This window comes from Sceloporus occidentalis, unplaced genomic scaffold (assembly GCF_023333645.1).
Source record: "Sceloporus occidentalis isolate IW3139 unplaced genomic scaffold, rSceOcc1.0.p SCAF_10, whole genome shotgun sequence".
Lineage (NCBI taxonomy): Eukaryota > Metazoa > Chordata > Lepidosauria > Squamata > Phrynosomatidae > Sceloporus > Sceloporus occidentalis.
In genome coordinates, this window is record NW_028316990.1 from 5,227,922 (window position 1) to 5,253,670 (window position 25,749).

Genomic DNA, 25,749 nt, shown 5'->3' on the forward strand with positions numbered 1-25,749 from the left:
CCTGCCAAGTCCCCCCCCCCCCCCAACTGTAAATCACCATAATCCCCGATAAAGCAGCACCAAGCCTGATGGTGGTTGCAGTAGGTGTGTTTGCCTGCCCCTTCTGTTCTTACACACTCTGGATTTCAATGGCCACCCTTTTGCTTGGCGTCTGTGTTGCGAGAGGCTGCAGCCGTCCCTTTTGCCAGTGTGGAGGAATGCCTGACTGAAAGACAGATTAAGGTTTATGCTTCTTGACACATGAATAGAAATGATTCGTCTCACTTTGTATTACCGTTAAAGCAGCGCCATGGAAAGGAAGCCATGAACCGCAACGCTGTCTTGTTTCAACTTTCTGATAGGGTGAGGAAAGGCACACACTTTGAATGCTTATGTCCAGAGAAGCCAATTTGTGGGTGTAGAATGCAAATACTCCCTTCTTTTTGATGTTTATTTCCAACAATGATTAAAAGTAGCCCCCTGTGGCATTCTAATCCGAGTGCACCGTGTATCTAAATATATTTGTCACAGGGAAAGGAGATCCATGGCTCCAAAGAGGCATTTTTTAACATATATCTTGGACTCACTTAACAACAAAACAGTTCTTTTTTCTCTCCCCCCCCACTCCACATTTGAAATACTTTGAAATGATGTGTGTGTGTGTGTGTGTGTGTGTATGGGAGAAACTGCTAGCAATCCACCTGTGCATTGATTTAAAACCTTGGTGCTATATACCTTTGAAGTGTGAATATTTTATGTGGGTGGAAGAAAATGTACTTCGGGGGAAAAAATATTAGACAGCATTTATTTCACACTTTAAAATGTGCTGGGTGTTTGTTTTATGGTGAGGTCCAGAATGGTATGATGTACAAAATGGGCACTTGGACTTAATTAGCTCTAAAAGGAGCTTGGTTTGCAGTGATGCATTGACACCAGTTTCTGAGGCCAAAGAGGTACCTTATGTGTAGAATTGTTTAGATTTGTGTAGTGTGTACATTTCTTCTACTTTTTAAGATGTGTGTCTGTATTGCATTTGTGTCAGGAAGAGGCAACTTTGTGATTTTGGGGGGACCTGCAAGCCAAAACTTGAAAGGTCAGTTGCAGCTGAAGGTCTTTTTTCACATTATATTTGATACCACTTCAAACTGTTATGACTCATCCAAAGAATCTTGAGATTTGTAGTTTGGGGAGGCAATAGAGAATTGTAAATCCCTCAGGAAACCACAGGTTCTAGGGTTGCATAAAACAGAAGTTATTAATTAATTAATTAATTAATTAATTAATATATTTATTTGTATCCCACTCTTTTCCCAGAACTGGGACTCAGACTGACTTCACGACATAAAAAACAGTATAATTCAAAACATAGGAAAAAAGTACATTAAAAAGGAATTAAATTATTATAATATTAAAAAAAACAGATAGTTATTAAATGAATAAAACATTTTAAAAAGATATATATATATATATATATATATCTTCGTTCACGATGCAAAGCCAGATATATATATATATATATATATATCAATTTTTTCAAATTTGAAGTTGAAGCAGTGTCAAAATACTATACTTGTGAGGTGGGAAAAAAATCCCAAGTTTCTAAACCTGCCCACATCCCATATTGTGACACTGCACCTCCCAGCCTTTCTCACCATTGCATGTACTGCCTGGGGCTGATGGGACATTCAGTACAACAACATCTAAAGCTGTGTGTCTGAACTTTTGGTCCTTCGTTTGTTTTGGGCTTCAGATCCCGGAAGCCTCAGCCAACTTGACAAACAGTAATCAATTATGGGTGCAAAACATCTGGAGGACCAAAGGTTGGGAAGCTTTGCTCATGTTGGATCAGACTTTTAACAATTGTATGCCCACTCTCATCTTATCCCTGCGCCCGGCTTTATACATAGAAATCATATGCTGACTTTTCCTACACATGTTCAGAGGTAGAAAGCAGCCCTCCCTCCATCTTTGGCTAACTGTTGATTTCACAATTTAATCTCAGCTGCCTCCTGGTGTCCATTTGCAAAGTGCTTGTTAAAGCGTAGCAGCAAGCAATGCCCTTGCAATTTTGCCTTCTTTGATCTTGCACCTGAAAAACTGGCCATCTATCAGGGCTGATGGAGTGCTTGCTACCAGGTGTGAATGGGCCTGCCTGGGAAAAGATAGTAAATTTGCGGTCACTCCACAGACCTAATTTTGCTTGCCACTGATGGAAAATAAAGGTGAAGGAGAGTTACAGCAGGCGAGGCTAAATCATGGCTTTTTGGCTTACTCTCTGCCTGTGAAATGTATGAGGGTAAAAAAAATGAGATGTCTTCATAAGCACTATTTGCTGATTACTATAGCTGGCAAGATGTGGAATGAGGAAAAGCAGCAACTAAAAGTTTATATTGGAATGCGCTACTGTGCACATCGGACCTTCAATGGTTTTCATGTCAGTGGGATAATGAACCCACTTTGGGGTTTGGTCCAGATATGGAAAGAGCTATTCAACGTAATAATTCATATCTTCAAAATCTGTCCATCCTTTATGGTCTCTTCCAACTCTATGATTCTAGCTGCTTTGACGTTTGAGCTAAAATCCGGAGCATATTCAGCACCCCAAAGACATGGAAGCCACTAGCTACCACCGTTCTGTGGCAGTGAAGCCTCCAGTATTGGTTGGGTGAAGGATCATGATATCATGGCATGGAGAAGCCATGCCCTCACTGAAAGAATCTTCTTCTGACAGCACTAAATAACATACTATCCTTGAAGATCCTAGCTTGGAGGAGAAGGTAGTAGATACCCCTGACTTAAGAGATTGGAAGCCCTGCTTCTGAATAGAAGGAGAAAGCAAGGGCATCACCTATATCCCAAAAGTGTTGGATGCTGGAAGCCTGGATGAAGCTGGTATTCACTCAGTGGTATTCCTGCTTGCAAGGAAAAGTTCCTCAAGAATGATGACCTCTAGATCAAGGGAAGTAATAGTGCCACTCTCTTCTGTTCTGGTCAGGCCCCACCTGGAATACTGTGTCCAATTCTGGGCACCACAATTAAAAAATGATGTAGAGAAACTGGAGCGTGTCCAAAGGAGGGTGACTGAAATGGTGAAGGGTCTGGAAACCATGTCCTATGAGGAATGACTTAGGGAGCTGGGGATGTTTAGCCTGGAGAAGAGGTTAAGAGGTGATATGATATCCCTGTTTAAATACTTAAAGGAATGCCATATTGAGGAGGGAGCAAGCTTGTTTTCTGCTGCTCCAGAGACTAGGATCTGGAACAATGGATACAAGCTGCAGAAAAAGAGATTCCACCTCAGTATTAGGAGGAACTTCCTGACAGTAAGGGCTGTTCAACAGTGGAACACACTCCTTCCTCGGCGATTGTAGGGGAGTCTCCCTCCTTGGAGGTCTTTAAACAGAGGCTGGATGGCCATCTGTTGGGTATGCTTTGACTGAGAGTTCCTGCATGGCAGGGGTTTGGACTGGATAGCCCTTGCGGTCTTTCCCAACTCTATAATTCTTCATGTACAAGGTTCTTCTCTGTTTTTTGAAAATAAAATTTAAAAGTTAAAAATATCAACCTCAGTTCTGTTGCTACCCCAACATAAAGCAGACCCATTGAATCAAAAGAATTTACCTACCATATATACTTGTGTACAAGTCGACCTCATGTATAATGTGAGGGAAGGTTTCAGGGTCAAAATCCTGGATTTTGATATGCCATGTGGATAAGTCGAGGGTAAAACTTAGGGGGCTATAAGGACTGATGGAAAGGGGGAAATACCATTTCCATCCCTCCTTCTCCTTCTCTGGACTTCTCCCAACTGACTCCCAGGTGCTGCAGGAGAGATTTTAACATTGGATTGAGATAGAAAGCAAGTGGATTTAAAAGGAAAGTTGTTTACATAGGAAGCAAGGTCTTGCAAAATGGACTGGAGAGATGGTTTTAAACAAAGAGGTTTTTTGATGGGAAGCAAAGTCTTGTAAAAACAGCCAGATAGAGAAACAAATGGATTTAAATGGAGATGTTTTCCCATGGGAAGTCGGGTCTTGCAAAACAGACCAGAGAAGAAGCAAGTGGATTTAAATGGAGAGGTTTTTCCATAGAAAGCCAGATCTTGCAAAACGGGGCAGATAAAGAAGCAAGTGAGTTTAAATGGGGAGTTGTTTCCATAGGAAGCCAGGGCTTGCAAAATGGAGCAAGAGAGAAGTAAGTGGATTGAAAGGGAGAGTTTTTCTGATAGGAAGCAAAAACTTGCAAAATGAACTGGAGGGGGAACAATTGGTGTTCAATGGAGATTGGGGCATCAGGCTTGCTTGCTTTAGGACACTTCTGAGCACTACTGGTGTATTGATCCTTATATAAGTCTACCCAAGTTTTTAGGGGCAATTTTGGGGCATAAATTTCTCGACTTACAGTCAAGTATATATAGTATGTGTTGACTTACTATTCAACAATTAATTGAATGGATTTACTCTATCTGGGACTAATCAACAGGACTGCAGCCTTCTTTGACAATCTTACAAGAATATGAGTGAGAAACAATTCATATTTTGGGGGATAGATAGATAGATAGATAGATAGATAGATAGATAGATAGATAGAGCATGTTTATGCAGAGTGGGATGGAACAGACTAAAGGAAAATTGTGTGCAAAAAAGAAACAAAATAGCAGTAAACAAAAGCATCTATAACTACCATCCACAGCCCCACACCAGATTTGTCCTACAATGACTGTCTTCCACCTAGGGGCAAGATTCCCATAAACTTGCTAGTGTGCATGCGCATGGCTAAAAATAAAACCAAAAGGTATACATTTGCATTCAGAATCACTTGTTTGTTTTGGCAGACACATCAAATGGTCAAAGCAAAAGCATTTGAGAAGCTCTGGATGTGTACAGTCTCCAAAGATGCCAAGCTTATTAAATCAATTTTTGGAGGCATGCATGCCCTGTAAAATGTGTATGTATTTATTCATGAGGAGGTTGTTCCATCCCAGCCTGCATTCGATGACACCACCTAAATGTTTTATTAGTGGCAGATTAATTTCCGACACAACGCACTGAGAGGAATCGGTTAAGATGTGTTTCAGGCGAACTGAACAAGTGTATGAAAATACGTGTATCTTGCTAAAGGATTATGCAATGAATAATTTAAAGACTAAATATAAGCCAAGTAAAGAAACAGCCCAACAAAGAGAATCCTTCACCAAATAGGCCACTGGAGACATACACAGACTGAGAGACAAATTCTCCAAGAGTTGCATGAGAAACATGAGGCAAATACAGTGGAGAGGGTCATGGATGGCAATGAGAAAAATAAGGCTTAAGTCTTGTGCCAGGTGTGATCTTTCTCCCAGTCAAATAAACAACTGTTGAAGGAATCTGGAAACTCTGCCTTATGGTAGAAAAGCGTTGTTTGGCAGAGACTGGGCTTTGTAGGAACTGCAAAGATTAGTTCCACCTACATAGGGGCCACTATCAATGGGAAGTATAGACTGTGTTAATGGGCACATTGCTGTCAGTGAAACCTAAGTGACAAAGACTGGGCTTTGTAGGAACTGCAAAGATTAGTTCCACCTACTTAGGGTCCACTATCATGGGAAGTATAGACTGTTTTAATGGGCACATTGATGTCAGTGAAACCTAAATGACACACTAGTTGTTTAAAGGATTGTGAAATCCCTAAGATTGCAGAGAATCTTTTCAAATTTTCTTCTCAAAGAAAGTAATGAGTATTTTTATCAATTTTAGTGAGAGAGCCTATTTGCAATTTTGGACCTATTCTGCATTCAATTTACACACAGTTGTTTTGCACAGGAAACAGCAGTTTCAGCACAGGAAATGGATTTTCCCACACAGAAAAATAACATTTCTTTGGGGAGATATTATTTTCTGCACAGAAAAAGTTGTTTATGCAGAAAATGCTGTTTTCGGTGCACCAAATGCAAATTTTGCATGGAATGGCCATAACTGCAGCATTTTCTGTTCAGGAAAAAGCTTTTTTTCTGTGAAGAAAATAGTATTTCCATACAGAAATATTATTTTAGATACAGAAAAAAGTGTTTTCCTGTGCAGATAATATTGTTTTCTGTGCAAATCAACCACACGCTAATTTTGTGCAAAATAAGTCCCAAACTGTGATGATTCTTGCCAGTACAGGCTTCTTTTTGTCAGGGTTCCTCAAAGTAAACAAAACAAAACCTATGCCTTTGATAAATCCTTTTTTTGGAATATTTTAAAATATACTTTCCAAATCTGCATGCAATCACAAAAAAAGTTGTCTTTCACCAGTTGGGGAAGAGCTTCTCAATAAATAAATAAATAAATTTCACACCGAACACAAGTGAATCGGAACCATATATCTCCTTGGACTTCTGTAGGAAACCTTGAGCTCCTCAACATGTGGAATATTTCAAACTATTTTGTGTGTCTGTGCTTGTGCGAGAGTGTAAGAAATATGTTAATTTTTATGGGATTTTATGGCGTGTGTGACTGCTCCCACTGACTATGTTCCCTTTCTGAACTGACAAAATTTTCTGGGATGAGTTATTCCGTCTAGCATGCAGTGCCATAAACTGAGCCTGAATACAGTTCCCTTTTATGCTTGGTCAGCAGGAGGCTTTGCAAGGAAACGCCTCTGGAGTTTCAATAATTCAATAATTGCAAAGCAGGAATGAGGAATCTATAACGTTATTGGATTGCAACTCATATTAACTATACTGGCTAGGGGTAATGGGAGCTTCTCTCCAACAAGTTATGTTTTTTGGACTACAACCAGGCAATAGTAGCTGGTGGCTTCCATTTCAGTGGGGCAGTGAATCCATTCCAGGCTTTAGTTTGTATTCTAAAACAGTTCTCCATAGTACTGACCCTATCTTGGGAAGCTGACTTAAAGGGCACTACTCCACTAACATGGAGGCTATCACCCACCATTACAGCGGCCTCAGCCAAAACCCTTGCAGATCTGTGACGGAAACCTTGCAACGCTCAGAAAAGCCTGCAGCATGTTCTGGAATATGGACAAATGAACTGACATTGTCTTCTAGAAGAGAAGCTTTGGATCTCAGCTCCTAGAATCTGTGACCATTGACCAAACTGTGTGGGACTTCGGAAACTCCAAGAGTGCATCTACACTGTAGAAATAAGGCAGTTTGACACCACTTCAACTGCCATGTCTCCCTCCTACAGAATCCTGGGTTTTGTAGTTTTGTGAAGCACCAGCATTTCTTTGGCAGAGAAGGCTAAAGGCCTTGTAAAGCTACAGATCCCAGAATACTATAGGATAGAGCTACCACACTTAAAGTGGTGTCAAATTGCATTATATTTCCAGTGTAGATGCACCCATGGAGGAAGGCAATAGTAAATCTGTGCTACATGAAATCTCACCAAAATCACCCATTATGACAGGGTTATTTCTACATTAGTATTATTATTTCTACAGTGTAGATGCACCCCAAAACACCTGGAGGATGAGAGTGTGAGAACCACTGTTCTAGAGCATGTACAATGTGCAATGCCATCGTGTGGTTCCACCTTGCCATTTACTTCTATTACTGGTTGTCTTACTAAAGATGTCCTTGTTCAACTTCTGTTTGAATTTTATTGTTGACGGCTACAGATTACTGAATGTCACAAACAGAAAGCACATTGATGAGATGAAACCAGAATGGAAGCACTCTTTTGATTCCAAAAAGAGTGCTTCCATTCTGGATTTCACCCCGTGGCGGGTGATTTTGGTGACATTTCATGTAGCGGAGATTTGCTATCACCTTCCTCTGGGGGTTCTTCATGGGAAGAACCCATTTCTGGTATTTCTTGAGATAGATGGTCCTTTTGTCAACGTATGACAAGAGCACTTTGGAATGTGTATATATCTCTGTTTTGGTAGCTTCTATCCCCGTCTCAGCTTTGGGAAAGCAATGCCTTTGTTGTGGGTTTGTATTCCTTCTCTTGCCCTCTTCTTTAATTGTGTGTTTATTAATTCTTTGACTGCAGTCTAGAGATATAAGGGGGGGAAATCTAAAGTATGATGTAATTCGAAGCTGGGGACCTGACATTCTCAGCTCTCTATTTAATTAGAGGGACAGTAAGAAGGAATTAATTAATTGGATCCCTCCCACTTGCCCTATCCTCCAGGCTCTGTGAGATGTTCCATATGCAACACTGTAATCTTGAAAGAGATGGAAGCTTGTGAAGCACTTAAAATGAGCAAGGGCTCACCAGTGGTCAACCCCAGAAGCCACTTTGGAGGCCCTGGTGCAAACCCAGGGAATGTGCAAGGCTAATTACGGAGGGCCATCGGAGGGCACACCAAATCCCTGTCACTCACAGCTAATGAAAGAGTGCCTTCCCAAATAAATAGTCATAATTATGAGGGAGGTCGGAGTTTTTAAGGCAGGATTAAACTTTTTCCTTTGTATTTGAGTCAGGCGCTCCCCTGGTGATGTCTATGAGAGCATGCATGGTTAGTGGCTTAGAGCATTGGACTACAACTCTAGAGACCCCCGTGACCTTGGGCACATCACACTCTCTCAGCCTCAGAGGAAATCTTTTAGGATATTTTTTGGAGGAAGGGGAATATTTTCAAGCTGTGGATGGAGGATGCAGCATTCATGGATAAGGAGTGCTGACTTTAACTATAATCCATGTTGCCAATTTTGGGGGGAATTTCCCAGAATCCGGGGAATTTAATTAATTTCTTTCTGGGGATTTTGACTGAATAAATTTTGGTAAAACATTCTGAGGACTGTCTTCGAGGCTTGTTGGCAACACTGACTATAATACGCACGTATGCGGATACACACAAACAAATAGAAAGTCATATTGGGGCGGTCCGACTCCTCCCAGAGCCTGGCATTGCTCTGGATTAATATTCTTCTTCTGTCAAACCATCCTATTTTATCAGATTGTTGTAGGTTTATAAGAAGGTAGGGGTTTTTACAAGGGGTTTAGCTCATTGGTGCATGCAGGGTGTATGTCAAGCTAAAAGCAATAGATAAAATATTCCAGCATCTATCCCAGTCGGTCTCACCACTTCAACTGTTCTCCTGAACCACCTCAGTTTCCTCCAAGATTAGCAATAAAGTAATCTATGCTCTGACTCCTTTCTCCTGGGATGACCAGCCTTTTCACTTTCCAAAAGCAGAGAAGGATGAGCCAGGCAGAGCAGCTGTGTGTTTAGCTGTGCATATTAATTGCGGCCTGGGCAGCTTAATACATGATATTTGTCCCCTAAGCAGAATGTTTGTTTAGGGAGGGAGGGCAAAAACGGAGATCTGTAGAAATATCCAGATTCAGAAATACTGGATTGCAAAGATACGATGATCCTGGAATTAGAAAGTGATCACAACATACTCTGGAGCAGGGGTGGGCAACTGTGGAGAGAGTGAGCTGTGCCAATACATTCTGGTGCATCATAACTGCTGTAATGCCATTTCCAGATTGATTCATTGATTTTCAGGCTTTTACTCCCTTTTTTTCTGGGTTCCTTTTGGGGATCAGTTTGGTACATTCTTGGAGGGAGCAGGGGGAAGAAAGACACCACATTTGTGGGTGGATTGGGAGGCTTGTCACTGAATTTCAGATGGAAATGGTCCTCAAATTGGCCCCTAAACAATTCAAAACAAAGGTCTTGGGGCTTTGGGATGCCTCTGGAGGGCTTCAGGGAACTCAGGGGACACACTTTGCCCACATCTGTTCTTGACAGCAAAACAAGGAAAACTGACTTGTTTATGGTCATGTAACCAGGAGATTCTATTTCAAAAAGCTTTGGATTTTCCCCCAAGCTTTGGATTTTTCTGGAACCAGTGAAAGGCCACTGTGTCATCCTGGTCATGACAGCAATGCTGGCTTTAAAGTTGTCAATGACTTTCTACCAACTGTGGTGCCAGTGTCATATTCCAGATTAGTTTGTCATTTCTACTGTTTTAGTTTATATGCCACTGGTTGTTTTGGACCCTCGCCATGTGGACCTTGCTGAATGATGGTTGGAAACTACCTTGTGAATGACCAATAGACACTGGATATGGTGGTGGATGGGGCATTCTGGGAGATTTTTTAAAAAGACTTTTAAAAAAAGGCTCCAAGGAGCCTCAGCCCCAAATTTTGACTTCTGGAATATTTCCTGATTGAATAAAGAAGCTCTTTTTACCCTAAAACAGGCCAACATGGTGACAGAACATAATAAAATGGTTGCCATTCTCTAGAAGGGATAAAGGACATATTCAAAAAATCCAAAAAGGATAAAATGATTCAGAAGGTAGGATAGCGCAGGACGTAACAACCAAGGTCCTGTAGAGGGTCAATGTAATTTTGCTCTCCATTGAATCTTGATAAACAGTAGGTTTATTATTATTGTTATTATTATTTATATTTTCTCACCTCTCCCTGTGGATCAAGGCTGGATTAGAACCTAGTAAGATACATTCAATAATACAATTTACAATAAAATACAACCAACAACAATAATATCAATAAAACCAATTAACCATATCACATACAACAACAGTGACAGTTAAAATTATTCAATAATCGTGCTCTAAGGGGTGGAGCAAAAAATGGATAGGCCTCCTGAAATGGTGCAATACTTTTGTTTGTCCTAGCATATACTTTCTCTCTCCTGAACATCTTGCGTTTGTTTGGTGATTCACTCTTGGAAGATAAATACAGGCTTAAGTTGGCAGTCTCCTTATTGATGCACATAATTCCGAAGAAATCCATTTGTGGGAGAGAAAACACATCAATTGTAGAATTCGTCTTAAGGTCTAGTTTGAATCTCTGGTGGTGGTCTTGAATATCGTAGTGCATTTTCAGAACGCAAGAGTGTTTTGCCTATCCTCTGGCACAAGTGGAGAGAAGGAACGATGGTACAAATCAAAAGCAGCCAGAGCATTAGACATCTTTTTTTCCTCTAGATGCTCCAGATGCCAATCATCATTTGCATTTGGAAGGCTGGGAGGTTGTTTATCATAGGACCCTTTGCTCCGAAGTACATTTCTGCTGTTTTTCCAACATTGCTGGGTTTATTCAGAGTGTTAACTTGCTGATGGATAGGGAGAGAAGAGTGGCTATGAGATGGCAGGCAGGAAAGCACAGGACCTCAGCGATGACGGATAGTACTCCATTAGTTGCCTCTAATGGGAGCGGGTAGAGTTTTTAGCCGAATCTGCCAATTAAAGCAGCTGCGGGTAAACTTTCAAGTACATGTTAGCGAGCAAGCTGTGATTATTTAAGCGAATGCATATTGCATGACCCAGTAAATGATTAATTTATCTGAACTTTACAATAGTGGGAGACTGTTTAGGATTTTTTTGACTTTTGGTACTTGGCCTCCAATTTTCTTAGTTTCTTAGCTGCTGTGAGAATGTTCATTGTTTTGTATCATTTTGGGATTTCTAGCCCTGGCTAAAGTCAGAGAGAAGTACAGCCAGCCTTCCACATGCGTGGCTTTGACTTTTGCGGATCTGATTATTTGTGCATTTGATCGATATGTTCCCTTTTGAAATCTCTAGATCCTCCAGTGTGACTCTACTACTAATGTGAAGTCGAAGGCTTTCATGGCCGACATCCATAGCTTTTGTGGGTTTTTCAGGCTATGTGGCCATGTTCTATAAGAGTTTATTCCTGACGTTTCGCCACAGATGCAAGTGAAACGTCAAGAATAAACTCTTATAGAACATGGCCACATAGCCCAAAAAACTCACAAAAAACTATCTACTACTAATCTTCACCAGAGGTTGTGCTGGAAGACCAAGAGATTCTTAGAGAGAACACTTCTCTAGGCATTTGTAGGTCCTCCAGCACAATTCTATGGTCAACTTTGGATGTTGACCACAGATCAGATATCTGTAGAAATCTAGGTTGTGTTGGAGGCCATAGAGGTTCCTAGAGAGCTATTCTATCCAGTAGAAAATAATTATATATGGTTTTCCACTTTCATTGGGGTCCTGTGTCCGTAACTCCAGCGAATGTGTAGGCACCGTTGTGGTGATCAAGAAGACAAGAGACACAAAAAACCACTCATGACCAGAATGTGTCCCCTTCTGCCTCCTCCTCCTCCTCTTCCTATTATTATCATTGTCATAATTTATTTATGTAGCACCATCACTATGCATGGTGCTCTACAAGAAAAATAACAAGGGAAAAGAAACAGTTCCCTGCCCTGAAGCTTACCATCTAAAGACAAGACACAAAAGGAAAAGGGGGAAGGGATTAATTTTAGCAAATGCTGCCTCTTCTTGTCTCCATCAAAAGCCAGCACAAAGGCATTTGAGATGGAAGGAAGGTCTTCCATCCTCCTACCATGCATAGACATGATGGAGTTATACCTATTTCTTCTGCTCTTCCTCCAAAGCCTGGACATGATTTTGAAACACTTTTTTTAATCTGAAAAACAGTTTCTTTGCTGTGATCTCAGGGCCTTAAGCATGGCCCAAAAAATAATTTCCCTGAGTTGCAACCCATTTAAAACAATTCTGTCAGGCCTCGAAACCATAAAACCTGGCCATCCCTGACAGTAGTCCTTCCTAGCCAGACTTCTCCACTGACATCCAAACAATGGATGTGTTCTTTCCAACTGCCCCAAGGAAGGCTCCTCTGTAAATTAACTCAGGTGAATGGTAAGACACTTGACTTACTGAACTTAGCAACAAACAAATGAGATGCCGCTCACAGAAATGCTGGCCTTTACATGGAAGGATGGAGCTCCAGAGGGTGGGGTGGAGAGAGGAAAAACCTTGAATCCTGGAAGGGAAAAGATGTTCCAGATGAATGACTTGCTGTCAGAGGACGTTAATTGGGCTGCCAAAATAACTTGACAGCAACCTCTCTCGCGAAATGGTAGAAATTGAAGTCGACAGGATACAGGCTTCTCTGATGGGCCAAGATTAGTATCCTATCATGCATTTACTTTGTGGCCTGAGCTGGAGCACAATGGCATTGATCTGTGTCCATGCAGTGATGGCAAAGGATTAATGGAACTAACAGTTCTCCTACCTGTACTTTTTTAAAGTGTCGGTCCATTTGCCTTTGTCCTCTCTGAAATTACAAAGCAGACCTGTACTCTCACACCTCAGACTCTGGATAGGGACAAATGTCTCTCCATTATTAAACTAAATGGCCCCAGACCTAGAAATCCAGCTTGTCAAGAAATAACAAAACTAATGAGCACAAGCCAAGCTCGACCTAGACAATGAAGAAGTAGAAATTGTAAAAGAATTCCCATGCCTGGGATCAAACACTGATAGAAATGGGGACTGCAGTCAGGAAATCAGAAGAAGATTAAGAATGGGGAAAGTGGCTATGAAAGAACTAGAAAAGATTCTAAAATGCAAAGATGTACAAAGATACACAACCAAAAAACCCATAAAAAACTATATATACAATTGAGCACAAAAGTTAGAATCATACAAGCCATTGTATTCCCCATTACCATGGATGGATGTGAGAGCTGGACAGTTAAGAAAGAAGACAGGAAGAAAATCAATTCATTTGAGATGTGGGGCTGGAGAGGAGTGCTGACAGGCAAAACAACAAACAAATGGGTTCTAGAGCAGATCAAGATGGAAACCTCCCTGGAAGCCAAGATGACCAAACTGAGGCTGTCGTACTTCGCACACATCATGAGAAGGAAGGACTCACTGGAAAAGACAATAATGCTGGGAAAGGTGGAGGGAAGGAGGAAGAGAGGAAGGCCACATGCCAGATGGATGGACTCTATTAAGGAGGTCACCGATATGAGTGGGACATTTTAAAAGCAGCTGAAAAACGGAGAGGATTAACCAGGATTGTCCTTCCCAAATCAGGACAGTTGGAAGGAATGCAATAACTGTCAATTTTACAGTTATCATAAAAACATTGCAAATATTTTGACTAACAAGAAACAGTTACTTTAATAAGATGCTTTGAGAAGGGTCTTTGGGGGAATTTTTTGGTCCATATTGAGGCATTTCTTTCATCTTTTTTTTCTTAATCACGGTGCTAATTATTAGCAAACCTAGCTGGAATATTTTATTTCTCTCTAACCCGAACATTCTGCAGTTTTCTTGTAGCTTCCAGCTCAGATACTAGGTTTTCTTCAATGACCACCGCAGTTCAGTTTTTGGTAACAACCCAAGAGATAATGGTTGGAGATAATGGATGCTGAGTAATTCTTGTGTTGGCATCAAAATTTCCCTTGGAATAAAAAAAAATAGATGTTTCTTTAGGTGCAACATCTCTGAAATACTAAGGCAAATTGAAAAGTGTTCTGATTACATTAGCAAAATTTCCCTAGGGAGTTTTCACAAAACCATTAAAAGAAATGTCTATTAATCCCAAGGGCTATTCCCTGAAAGCATTTAAATATTGGCTATTTTCTGTTTCTTGCCATTAGAATCCCATCTTGGTATAGATGGGAATATTTTCTCTCCTTGTACTCCAAAATAAGAGCAAAGTCAAACTGCTGGAGTCCAGAAGAGACAGATTCAACTCTGCAGTAATTCAACAAGTATTGCTTTTAAGGCTGCATCTGCACTGATGAAATAATCCAGTTTGACCCCACTTTAACTGCCATGGCTCAGTGCAATGGAAGTCTGGGAATTGTAATTTGTTGTGGCACCAGAGGTCGCTGACAGAGAAGGTTGTCTCACGAAATGACAGTTCCCTGAATCCAGACAGTTAAAGCAGTGCCAAACTGTGTTGTTTCTGCAGTGCGGATGCAGTCGACATTTTCTTTCCTTGAGTTCTAAAAAAGTATTATTAAATCCTCTCTTCAGTGGAAAATCACTTATGGTTACAAGGCCTCCGTATCTTTTGTGTGTTTCAGTAGACAAGGCAATACAGTAATTGTAAGTCTGCCAGTGTAATTGACTTTGTTGCTCGAGCGATGGCTTGTGGGAAGAGCAAGCAGGTGTAACACTCTCCATTCCTTATCACTATAACAAGGGAGGGTGGTTTTATTGTTACTGCCCCCGAGATAACAGCTGCGCCAGGTTTCAGAAACAGGACAGGAGGCAGCAATCACCTTGGCGAACTTCTTTGCCCCTTTCCGCAGTTCATCTCTGGCTTCCACGGTCCTTCATCTTTTATTTTTATTGTGCCCTCTAGCAAAAGAAAAACCAGTCATTTGTGTACAGAAATGCCATAGGTAGAGTCAACCTGAGAGCAGATGCTGCTGTGTGTCTGTTCTCAGGCCTCAAATCAAAGCAGGCTTCAAGAAGTTGGGTTTGCCTGTATTCACTGCACCACTATTAACTGTTTGTGGTTATTTTTAATTGCATAATTCAGTTCTTTTTATATTAATGAATTGGGGCTGACCTTTTGCATTTTCATACTGGTCTTTTGCATTTTTTAATTATATTGCGCTTACTTTAATCAGGAGTATAGCTATGGGGAGGAGCACAATAAAAAATAGTCCCACAATTTCTAGCATTGCAGAGAGTGCAAAAACATGTTCACACCCAGAGTTCATAAATCTGCTATGGTCACATTCCCATGGCAATACACTTGGTCCCTTTACTTTGGATGCCTTCATTCGATTTCAAAAATGTTAAAGGACTGCAATGCTAGAAATATGGAATATCTCAAGAATTCTTATTGGGGTGATGCTCACATTTCTACACACACCCCTCCAAAGCTACAAGTTTTGGAGAAAGGTTGGATATAAGCAAGGATAATAACAACAACTTATCTAGGGCCACAGAAAACTGTTTTTATATCTTCTGGAGAATACAGTTGGACATACTTCCTCATATTCATCTCCCGCAAGTGATCTTTTGGGGAAAGACTATTTCAGACTTCCCAGCTAGAACTGAGAACCCAGAAATAGCTTTAAAATTGAGTCCTAGAGTGTATCTGCACTGTAGAAATAATGCAGTTTCACCCCCACTTTAGGCACTATAGCACCAGCCTATGGAATCCTGGGATCTGTAGTTTCACAAAGTCTTTTGCCTTCTCTGCCAAAGACTACTGGCACCTCACACAACTACAAATCCTATAATTCTGTAGGATGGAGCCATGGCAGTTAAAGTGGTTTCAAGCTGCATCATTTCTACAGTGTAGATGCACCCTTGCACACCTTAGGTGCTTCTGAAGTCGCAATTCTCCATTTTTGGGTCCCAGTCCATTTTTTGGCATTGTGTCTCCAGGTTGTGTTGGGAGGCCTGAGATGCCTGGATGTACAGTGCATTTGGAATAAAATAGCTTGGTTTTTGCAAAAACCAAGCCAAAACATTGCTTTAAAGGATTCCTTTAAACACCACATAAGGTCCCGAAATGCAGGAGGGGGGATAAAAAGAAATGTGCCAAAGCTTTCCTAATCTTGCCCAGCAGGGAGATAACTTTGGAAAGATTTTGTTTTCTTGTTGGGTGTTGAGATAAGTGAAGATCTGCACCCAGTGTGTACAAACAAAGGACAAGAAGAGATCTGGACCGTAATCCATCAGGATTTCGTTCCCTCCTGCACAGTCCAAACTCCACTTCAATGAACAGAAACACAAGAGCGCTGGTGCAAATCTCCTGTTACTTTTAGTCTGACCCAGGAGCAATAGCTGCCTGTCAGACTGGGTTCGGATAACAAGCAGAATCAGATGGGGTTTTTAAAATATATATATTTTTAAATGCCGCCTGGTTCTTCTCCTCAAACTGTGTTTGTTTCTGACAAAATGCTATTGCCTGCTGATCACTAAGCGCATGGTACAACAACATGTGCAATTCACTACATGTCTGTCTTGTGATTAGCCCATCTAAAGGCATTTGCCTGGCACTTGAATAAACTGTTGAATTCTCTACAAACCTAACTTCATGCTAGGGATGGAAATAATGCAAAGGGGAGATAAATGGCAAAATCATTTGCTTTTGCCTAGGAGAATGGCATTTAGGAAGATTCACATCCCAAGCCATAAAAGCCTATGCCACACCATACTGGTTAGTCTTTAAGAACTGCAAGATTCTTTTGTTGGTTTTGATGAAATAGGCTAGCATGGCTTAGTTCCCCCCCCCCCTCTGCCCCAAGAAAACTCTCAATTCTTTATGCATATTGAACTACAGTTATGATCGTTTTGAAAGAACTCAAACCACAGTTCCATGTCCCCCCTCTATGAGCTGCTGAAGATGGTAGGGCTGCCTTTGTGGGCATTGTGGAATGGGGAAAATTTTGTGCACCATGACATTTGCATCATTATACAACCAATACAAGAGGAGAGCCAAGTGGGAGTATATAGGAAGCTTATCGCATGCACAAATATGCCAGTATACCTCTTCCTCATTCAATTCATGATCCGAGATGCCCCCAGAACTAAATCGCCACAGATCCAGCTGCGATGCCACCACCCGGATGCATCCTGGGTCGAAGCCTTACTCAGCCGGCCATTTTTTGAAGTTGGAAACTCTCCGACTTTGAAAAAGTGCTGGTTGAGCGAGGCTTTGGCCGAGGTTACATCTGGGCAGTGGCATCACAGTTAGATCGGCAGTGATTTAGGTCTGATAACATCCGGGGGTATGCTGGATCCTGAATTGAATATGGAAGAGGCAAACCGGTGTATTTGTGCATACTATAAGCTCCCAAGTTTGATTCAGAAGATGTTTCTCATTGCATTCCCCTGAGGCTGAGAACATGCGCCTTGCTGAAGTGCAACCAGTGGGTTTCATGGCTGAGCGGGGAATCAAACCCTGGTCTCTAGAAAGACAGCCCAGCACTCAAACTGCCTCACACTGGCCCTGCATGTACCCCTTGTGTACTGTCAAACGTTTCAGACATGAAAATCAGGATATGTGTGGCCAAGTAACATCAGAGTATTGGTCAAGATGACAAACATTATTAAGGAGGAAGAACACACAAGCTAGGAAAGGCTGCAGCAGTTTACTTTTGCCAGAGCCTTACTGTCAAGGGCAAGAATCTGCCTCTTCCTCCCGCTAGTGTGGCATAGTGGTCTGAGTGTTGGATTCTGGGGACCAGGGATCGATTCCCCACTTGGTCATGAAACCTGCTGGGTGACCTTGGGCAAGTCACATTCTCTCAGCTTCAGAGGACAGCAATGGCAAACCCCCTCTGAACAAATCTTGCCAAGAAAACCTCAGGATAGGTTTGGCCTAGGGTCGCCATAAATCAGAAACAACTTGAAGACACACAACATGCAAGCTACTTTTGCCCATTGAATTCAATTTGCAGCAACTGAAGTAAGCTGAGGACCAAGAGTGAAAAAAATACAAAGAGAGCGAAACCAGATTTGAAAAGCAGCTGAAAATGTGGGATGACAAAGGGTTAGTCGGGAATGTCCTTGCCAAATCTGCAACGTTGGTAGACATGTTTCTGCAAGGCGAGACACACTGACAAGAAATAGAGTGTAATGGGGTCAACATGGTTTGGCTTTGTCATGGGTCGGAGTGAGATGGGAATTATAATGAATTTTCATAAATCATGGTCCAGGTTTATCTTCCATCACTGGTGTCTTATCTCTTTTTTCCCACATGGTTAGGCCCGCCATGCATATGTGCATCTTGGTTTCCTGAAATAAATGAATATCTTTGGAAGAAGGTTGCACTATATTTGATGAACCTGCATTAGATGGGGCCTATTTTCTTGTCACTTCAACATAATATTGGAAGATGGCTGGGGGCAAAGAGGAAAGAGAAAACTGGAATCCAGCAGAGAGAAATGTCCTATAATGCTGATGGGCTCTCTCTTTTTACCAAAAGGGTTTAAATGTCATTTTGAAAGAGAGGGAATTAAAAGCAGGGTGTTTAGAGTGGCATGTTAAGAAAAATCTGTCAGGGAAGCTTAACTCTTGGGGGAAAGTTATGCTGAAGTTTGTTTTAAAAGTAACAGCAATAAAGATAACGTATCCTCACTGAAGGGGATGAAATTGGATTACGTTTTGGAGCACCTACTGTGTCTTGCTGGCACAACATAGGAATTCTATACCCATCCAAGGCTGATGCGCGCATATATATATATATATATATATATATATAAAAAACTATGGAGCTGGTAAAACAACAATTGTATCTGTCTGACTGTAGTCACTGCTGGGTGAGAAATGATGTGAAATCCACAAATATAATCCTGTTAGTCAACCCAATCAGGCATTAAGGCTGTTGCATTTGTATTTAGAATAAAGGGAATTTGATTGATTGTTTTTCTAAGCTGGAACAGATTTTTAATATTTAATAATTTTTTGATATTAATCAGTTTCTTTTGCAGGCATGTTCTTTGGTAGTTCATTACCAAATTATGTGTCACAGTGATTCACATTGTCTCAGACACACATGTCCCAAACCTTGTCCAAAGCTTCTCTGGGAAGAGTCCGGGGGTATGGCATTGATAAAGACTATCGACCCTCTGGAACTGCATCTGTACTGCATAAATAATCCAGTTTGACTCCACTTTCACTGCTGTGGCTCAGTGCTATGGAATTCTGGGAATTGTAGTTTATTGTAGTACCAGAGCTCTCTGACCGAGAAGGCTAAATGTCTCACAAAACTACCATTTCCAGAATTCCATAGCATCAAGCCATATCACTTAAAGCAGCATCAAACTGGATTATTTACGCAGTGCAGACAGCCCCTAGGATTTACCTCCTATTTGTTTCTCAATCTAAGATTCTCTAATAGTGAAATTGATTTAGTGTGTTAAATCATGCTTCTTCCCTATATTCATTCGTTCGTTCATTTGCTCATTCTCTCTCTCTTTAAATTTGACCCACTCTTTATTTCATGGGGTTTGCTCTCTTGTCGCTGACTGTTGTTAATGTTAATGGGAGCTAGCGTGTAAATTCAATTAGTGCTAATGAGAGTTACTCCTATAAACTTTCCACGGATCAATGGGGGTTCTTAGGGCTGGCTCCAGTACACTATTACCTATTGAGTTCTTCCTCTTCTTCTATTAATTTCTCCTTAGAGTCATTGCATCGGAACGGGAATCTGTGATTCCAGCTACAGTTTCTGAATGTTTCTGTTAACCAGGGAAAGAGGTGCAAACCATCTCTTACTTTGTTCCGAAACACAACAATTGCAAAAGTTATCTTCCTGCTGGCCAAAATGAAAATAATTTGCACATGTTTTAAATAACTGTGATGGTATTTGGTGCCTTCTTTGCAAAAATGTATTTGCACAAAAACAACACTTTTCTGCAGAAAACAGTGTCCTAAATCATATTGCCAGTCCCAACTACGGAATAAGTCCTGAACTGTGAAGATCCTTGCCAGTCCAGGAATCTTCATGAACCTTAGTCTCCTGGACTCCTAGTCCAAGACTCAATGCTGGTTCTCTTCCTAGTATGTGTATGTGTGTGTTTATTGCCCTCAAATCATCCACATATACTTCTTAGTATATGCAACTTTTAATTGTTTCTCTCTCTCTCTCTCTCTCTCTCTCTCTCTCTCTCAAAATACATGTTTCTTTCATTGGTCAGGGTATATTTGTGTGTCCGTTATTCAAAGATGCTCACTTTGAGTTGTGCACATCTATTTATTTATGTATGTATAATTTGGAAACAGAAAATAAAAAAGGGGGAGGGGAGAGGAATCTGTCACATGTGCTTTCTTCTGAATTATTGCAATAGTGATTTTGCAGATTCCAAATTGGATTTTTTTTTAAAAGTGCATAATAATTTATTTTCTCTTCTGAACCAGTGGACATTCTTGAACTCAAAAGGCAATACGCTGTATTGCTGACCTTCTCTGGAAACAGAGAGGCCAGACACCAGGCTTTGGTGTCTGGGCACTTTTATTAACTGTTTAACTTTAAACCTTTTAAATGTGAATTGCAATGGAGAGAGTGTAAGATTCTGCTGAGGTAGGAGGTTCCTTCCCAACCTCTTCTGTGATCCTTGGGTGAAACACCTGGACCCAAGGAGGAGCCCAAGCTGGCTTGTTTATCACCATCTCCTGTTTGCCTTCTTATTGGAAGGCCCCCTTAAAAGACCACTTTCCCCAGGTCCTGCAACTCCTAGCAAGGCCATCCTCCAGGTAGACCTCAATGGTGATCTCCTTCCTCACCCCTGGGTCCCATGACCAGAAAGAGCAATTCCAGAGACCTCCTCTGGGTCTCTCGTGGTGCTCTCCATCCTTATTACTTTTTCTCTCCTCTCCCTCACTTGCCAAGTGACCTCCTACATAAGAACCTCACTTCCTAGAGAAGAACCTCATGAGATATGTCTCACACCTTCAGTGTAAAGAAGGGAAAGAAAAGAAAATCCATTCCTGGCCCAAGGCAACCAGCCAAAACCTACCCTGAACCAGAGGTACTTGGGTCAGCCAAGTAACAAAGAGGGAAGGAGAAGGTGAGCAGAACAGAGCAGAGCAGAGCAGGCTTATAAAACCCTCCAGCTCTTCTCCTTCACCTTAGACCTGGCACACAGTGCCATGCCAGACGTTTATTTGCTGGCCTCCTTTGCTTCCAGACCCAGGAAGGTCAGGACTTCTCTCACAGTGTGCACTAGGAGGTTCAGGGCTGCATTGCATGTTAGAGTACTCCAAATAACTATTTCTCAGTCTTGTTTTTCCTATGTGTGTGTGTCTAACTTTATAAGCTGCGCTTGAAAAAAATGGTGGTATATTTTTCTCCTGATGTGTCCTACTGTGCTATACAACTGGCTTAGTCCATAGCTAGGACAATATTAGTGAAGGGAAAGTGAGGCTCATTCAAGCTATTTCCCCTGCTGGGGCAATTCTGAACAATTTAAAATGGCATTAAAAAATATCCCAAGAAAAGGAATACTTCCTTTCAACTGGAAGTTCAAAAGGGAACAATTTATTATTAGTTATCGGAGAATACGATTCAACATTCTTAGCCCAGCCTCCCTTGCTGTTTCAGTCAAAATGTTCTTTATCTCGGTGAAAGAAGCCAAAAGAATGGATCTATGTTTGCAATGCTATCTTTTGTAAGTGACATATCTCAAAACACTTTACCTAAAAAGATAATGGAACAGAATGATTTGACTGGGATAGAATTACAAAGTTAGAGAGTAGAGGGGAGATGACTTGAATGTATTTGTCACTAGAAATGGGCAAGGACTGAATGCTTTTTATACAGGCCAGGAGCTATCAATAGCACCAACGTGGGTTCAGTCCAGGTTTTTGTCTGTCAAAGAGTTATCCAAACTGCAGAGTCTATATGGGGCATAGGGTTCAGGGTAGCTCCTTTAAAATTCAAAATTGAAAGGTCAGAATGGGATTGTCCACCACATTAGCATGGGAGTTACCACCCACCGGTAGGTTGTAAAGACGTTTTCTTGGGTGGTTCAGCCTATATGACTATAATCTCCCACTACCATTACTCAGGTCACTAGATCCAGGGATGGAAAGTTAGTGAAGCTCAAAGGAAATGCAAAAGGGGACATATTGGTACATCAGAATAAGGCATTGCAGGAAAATGTGGTATGCAATAGGTTTATGGGTGAGAGGATTGTTTTTCTGCAGAGATGAAATCTGCAGCAATACTTTAGGATATTTGAATGTGGGAAATATTCATGTCCTCCTATAACAGGGAGAACAATACTATAATTGTTTATCTTGGCATGCAAATGAAATATTCAAGGTCCTTAGAATCATAGAATCATAGAGTTGGAAGTGACCACAAGGACTATCCAGTCCAACCCTCTGCCATACTGAAAGGCACAATCCAAGCTCTCCCAACAGATGGCTATCTAGCCTCTGTTTAAAAACATCCAGAGAAGAAGAATCCACCAACCTCTGAGGCAGCATGTTCCACTGTTGAACAGCTCTTACTGTCAGGAGGTTCTTCCTAATGTTTAGGTGGAATCTCTTTTTCTATAGTTTGCATCCATTACTCCGTGCTGCATTTTCTGTAGCAGCAAAAAACAAGCATGCTCCATCCTCAATATGACATCCCTTCAAATATTTAAACAGGGTGAGCGTATCACCTCTTAATCTTCTCTTCTTCAGGCTAAACAAGTCCAGCTCCCTAAACCACTCCTCATAGGGCTAGGTGGTTTCCAGACCTTTCAACCTATTGGTCACCCGCCTCTGGACATGATTAATCCTCTGTTGCCCCATTGCTAGAGTGGAAGAACAGACCATGCCTGGCATCAGCAATGGAAGGTCATGTTTTGACTTCACAAATCCCCATCTTCCATTGTATGGTTACTAGTATTGGGAGAGAATCAGGCATTAAAGAATTTCAAAACTGACCCTGAAATAAAATTATGAGAAAGGATTTCCACATGTTTCATTAGTGCATTGTCTTCTTCCTGGAAGAGTCTGTGTCTTCCCACCAAATCACTTTTCTTCCCCCCCCCCCCTTCCCAGGAGACCCTCAGAGCTAGAACAATAACAAGGTGACACTTGGGATGACATTTTGCCAAGAATGCTCCTTGCGGTATAAAATAATAATACTTAAAAAAAAACATTTGAGGCAGAAATCCAAGAGCAGTCAGTCTCAGGAGAGCTCTGCAGTGGATCCTTGAAATTAAAATGGTGCATTAGAGCCTCCATTCTGTATCTGAGATGAAATCATGGCCTTTACCTAATGTGCAATTAGTACAGTGCAGTGTTTTGGAGAAGAGAGACACCTTGTTTTCAAGGCAATACTATCTACTTCCATTATATGGTAGATAAAGCTCTGTATTCCATTCCTCATCTTCTTGAGATATTCATCAACAGCTCCATTTTTGTTGTTTTTAAAATAAGATCTTTCTGAAATGAATTTCTGCACATGATTAGATTCATCTTCAAGTCTCTCATTGCAGCACTGATCTTCAGATGTCTTCATTGTTATTGTTGTGTGCCTTTGAGTTGTTTCCAACTTATGATGGCCCTAAGGAGAATCTATCATAGAGTTTTCTTGGCAAGATTTATTCTGGGGGGATTTGATATTTGGCCAAGGTCACTCAGTGGATTTCCATGGCTGAGCCATGATTCAAACCCTGGTCTCCCAGGGTCCTAGTCAATCATGTAAACCACCACACTACTATGGCTCCATAGATGTCCTCCTAGACAAGGTGTTATGGGAATAACCTTCTCTTCCCAAAACTAGCAACCGGAGGTAACTATAAAGCATACAGGAAGACATGTCCTAGTTCAACTCCTTTGTTGTAGATGTTGATAAGCTTCATGCTTCTGAGATCTACTATTGTTGTTTTTTGTTGTTGTTGCTTGGAGAGAGCCATCACACAAAGAGACATTAACCAGCTAAGATCCTGAGTCAACAAATAAGTGAATCCAATTGCTTCAAGGGTTTGACTCTCATGCACACTAGAAGTAGGATTTAGTCCCATGTGAAACTGGAATTCTGCTTATGGAACCATGGGCTGGGATATATCTGTTGCACAATAATCAACAAAAGGACAACCACATGTGTAAGGGAACTTATGTAGATGTATAACATCATAAGAATTCTGGCCAAAGGAAGGATGGATTGTGGTTTACTTGGTTTCTACACTGCAGAAATAAAGCAGTTTGACACTGCTTTAACTGTCATGAGTCTATCCTGTGGAGTCCTGGTTTTATCATTTGGTGAGGTGTTCAGCCTGGTCTGTCAGAGAGATCTGCTGCCTCCCCAAACTACAAATCCCAGGATTCCACAGGGCAGAGTCACGACAGTTGAAGTGGTGTCAAAGTGCTTCATTTTTGCCATGTGGCTCCACCCCTGGTCATGCTCAGAGAAAGCCCACAGAAATCGATGTGACTATTGCCAGTAGTACAAGTACAGCTCCAACGTAGACGTTCACCACCTCAAGGAGTACTAGGTCTTTGACTGACAAACGAAAAAGGAATATACATGGCGGATATTGCCACGTTGCTTGACTCATCTTGGGCTTTTAGTGACAAGGCTAACGAAGTAGCTCCATGTTTCACCCAATTTTCAGTAACACGTTTTTAAAAACCGACTACCCGAATGGGCACACACAGTCCCCATATTTCTTGACAAGCAAGAGTAGCCATGGCAACCTCTTGCAATTAATTTTCTCCTACCAGGGATGAATTTTTAGGTACCCTTGAAACCTCGAAGCAAAGAGCAAAGGTGTCTTCTTGCATATTGAAGACATGATTGACAAGAACGGCCGTAGTGGCCGAGGGATGGGGAGGCTGCCCTCTTCCTTCTATGTGAAATGATCAACTGCAAGCGTGTCTCTCTCTGTGTGATTTGAATGAATGAATGGACTCGGCAGTTCTTTGTTTCTCTAACAAAAACAGCAAGCGACCTTCATTCATTTCCTCTCCTGGGATCCCCTGAAGAGGCAAGACTCTCAAAACTCCAGGAGAAAAGAACACTTGATCATTGTCCTGTGATATAATCTGTCCTGTGTCCTACCCCTCTCAAAAGCTCTTCTGTTATCAACTTCACATCCGACAAAAGAGAGTTATGAACACAAGTGTTGAGAAATTAGAAAAGACGGGGAATGACGATAGAAAGGCCCTTGGGTGTTTTTCTAAATATATACATTTAAAACATAAACAGCTCGCCACATGTGCTGAGAAACTGAGGGCAAATAAACGGAGGACAAATATTCATCTTCATTATTTATATTCCACCTTCCCCAAAAAAACAAGTACTCGTGTCAGCTTACAAATGAAAGCAAGTATAATTTTGTTAAAGTGATACAAGAAGCCGGCATTAAAATGGAAGTAAATAATCAACACCATTAAAAGCAATTTAGAGCATGGAAAACAGGGGGGGGGGGGGACAGATTAAAATAGCAGAGTTAAAAATAGTACAGCATTCTGTTAAAAGGGGTTTCTTGGCAAACACCCACGTCTCGAAAGCCTCTTAGAATATATATGTTGCTGCTGTTGTGTGCCTTCGAGTCGTTTCCGACTTATGGTGATGCGAAGGTGAACCACCATGG

General features: G+C 41.3%; 1 protein-coding gene across 1 annotated transcript in view; it reads left to right on the forward strand.

The window, feature by feature from the left end:
• CDH13 (cadherin 13) overlaps positions 1–25,749 on the forward strand; it is a 669,381-nt gene that overhangs the window by 41,202 nt on the left and 602,430 nt on the right. The gene's annotated exons all lie outside the window — the stretch shown is intronic.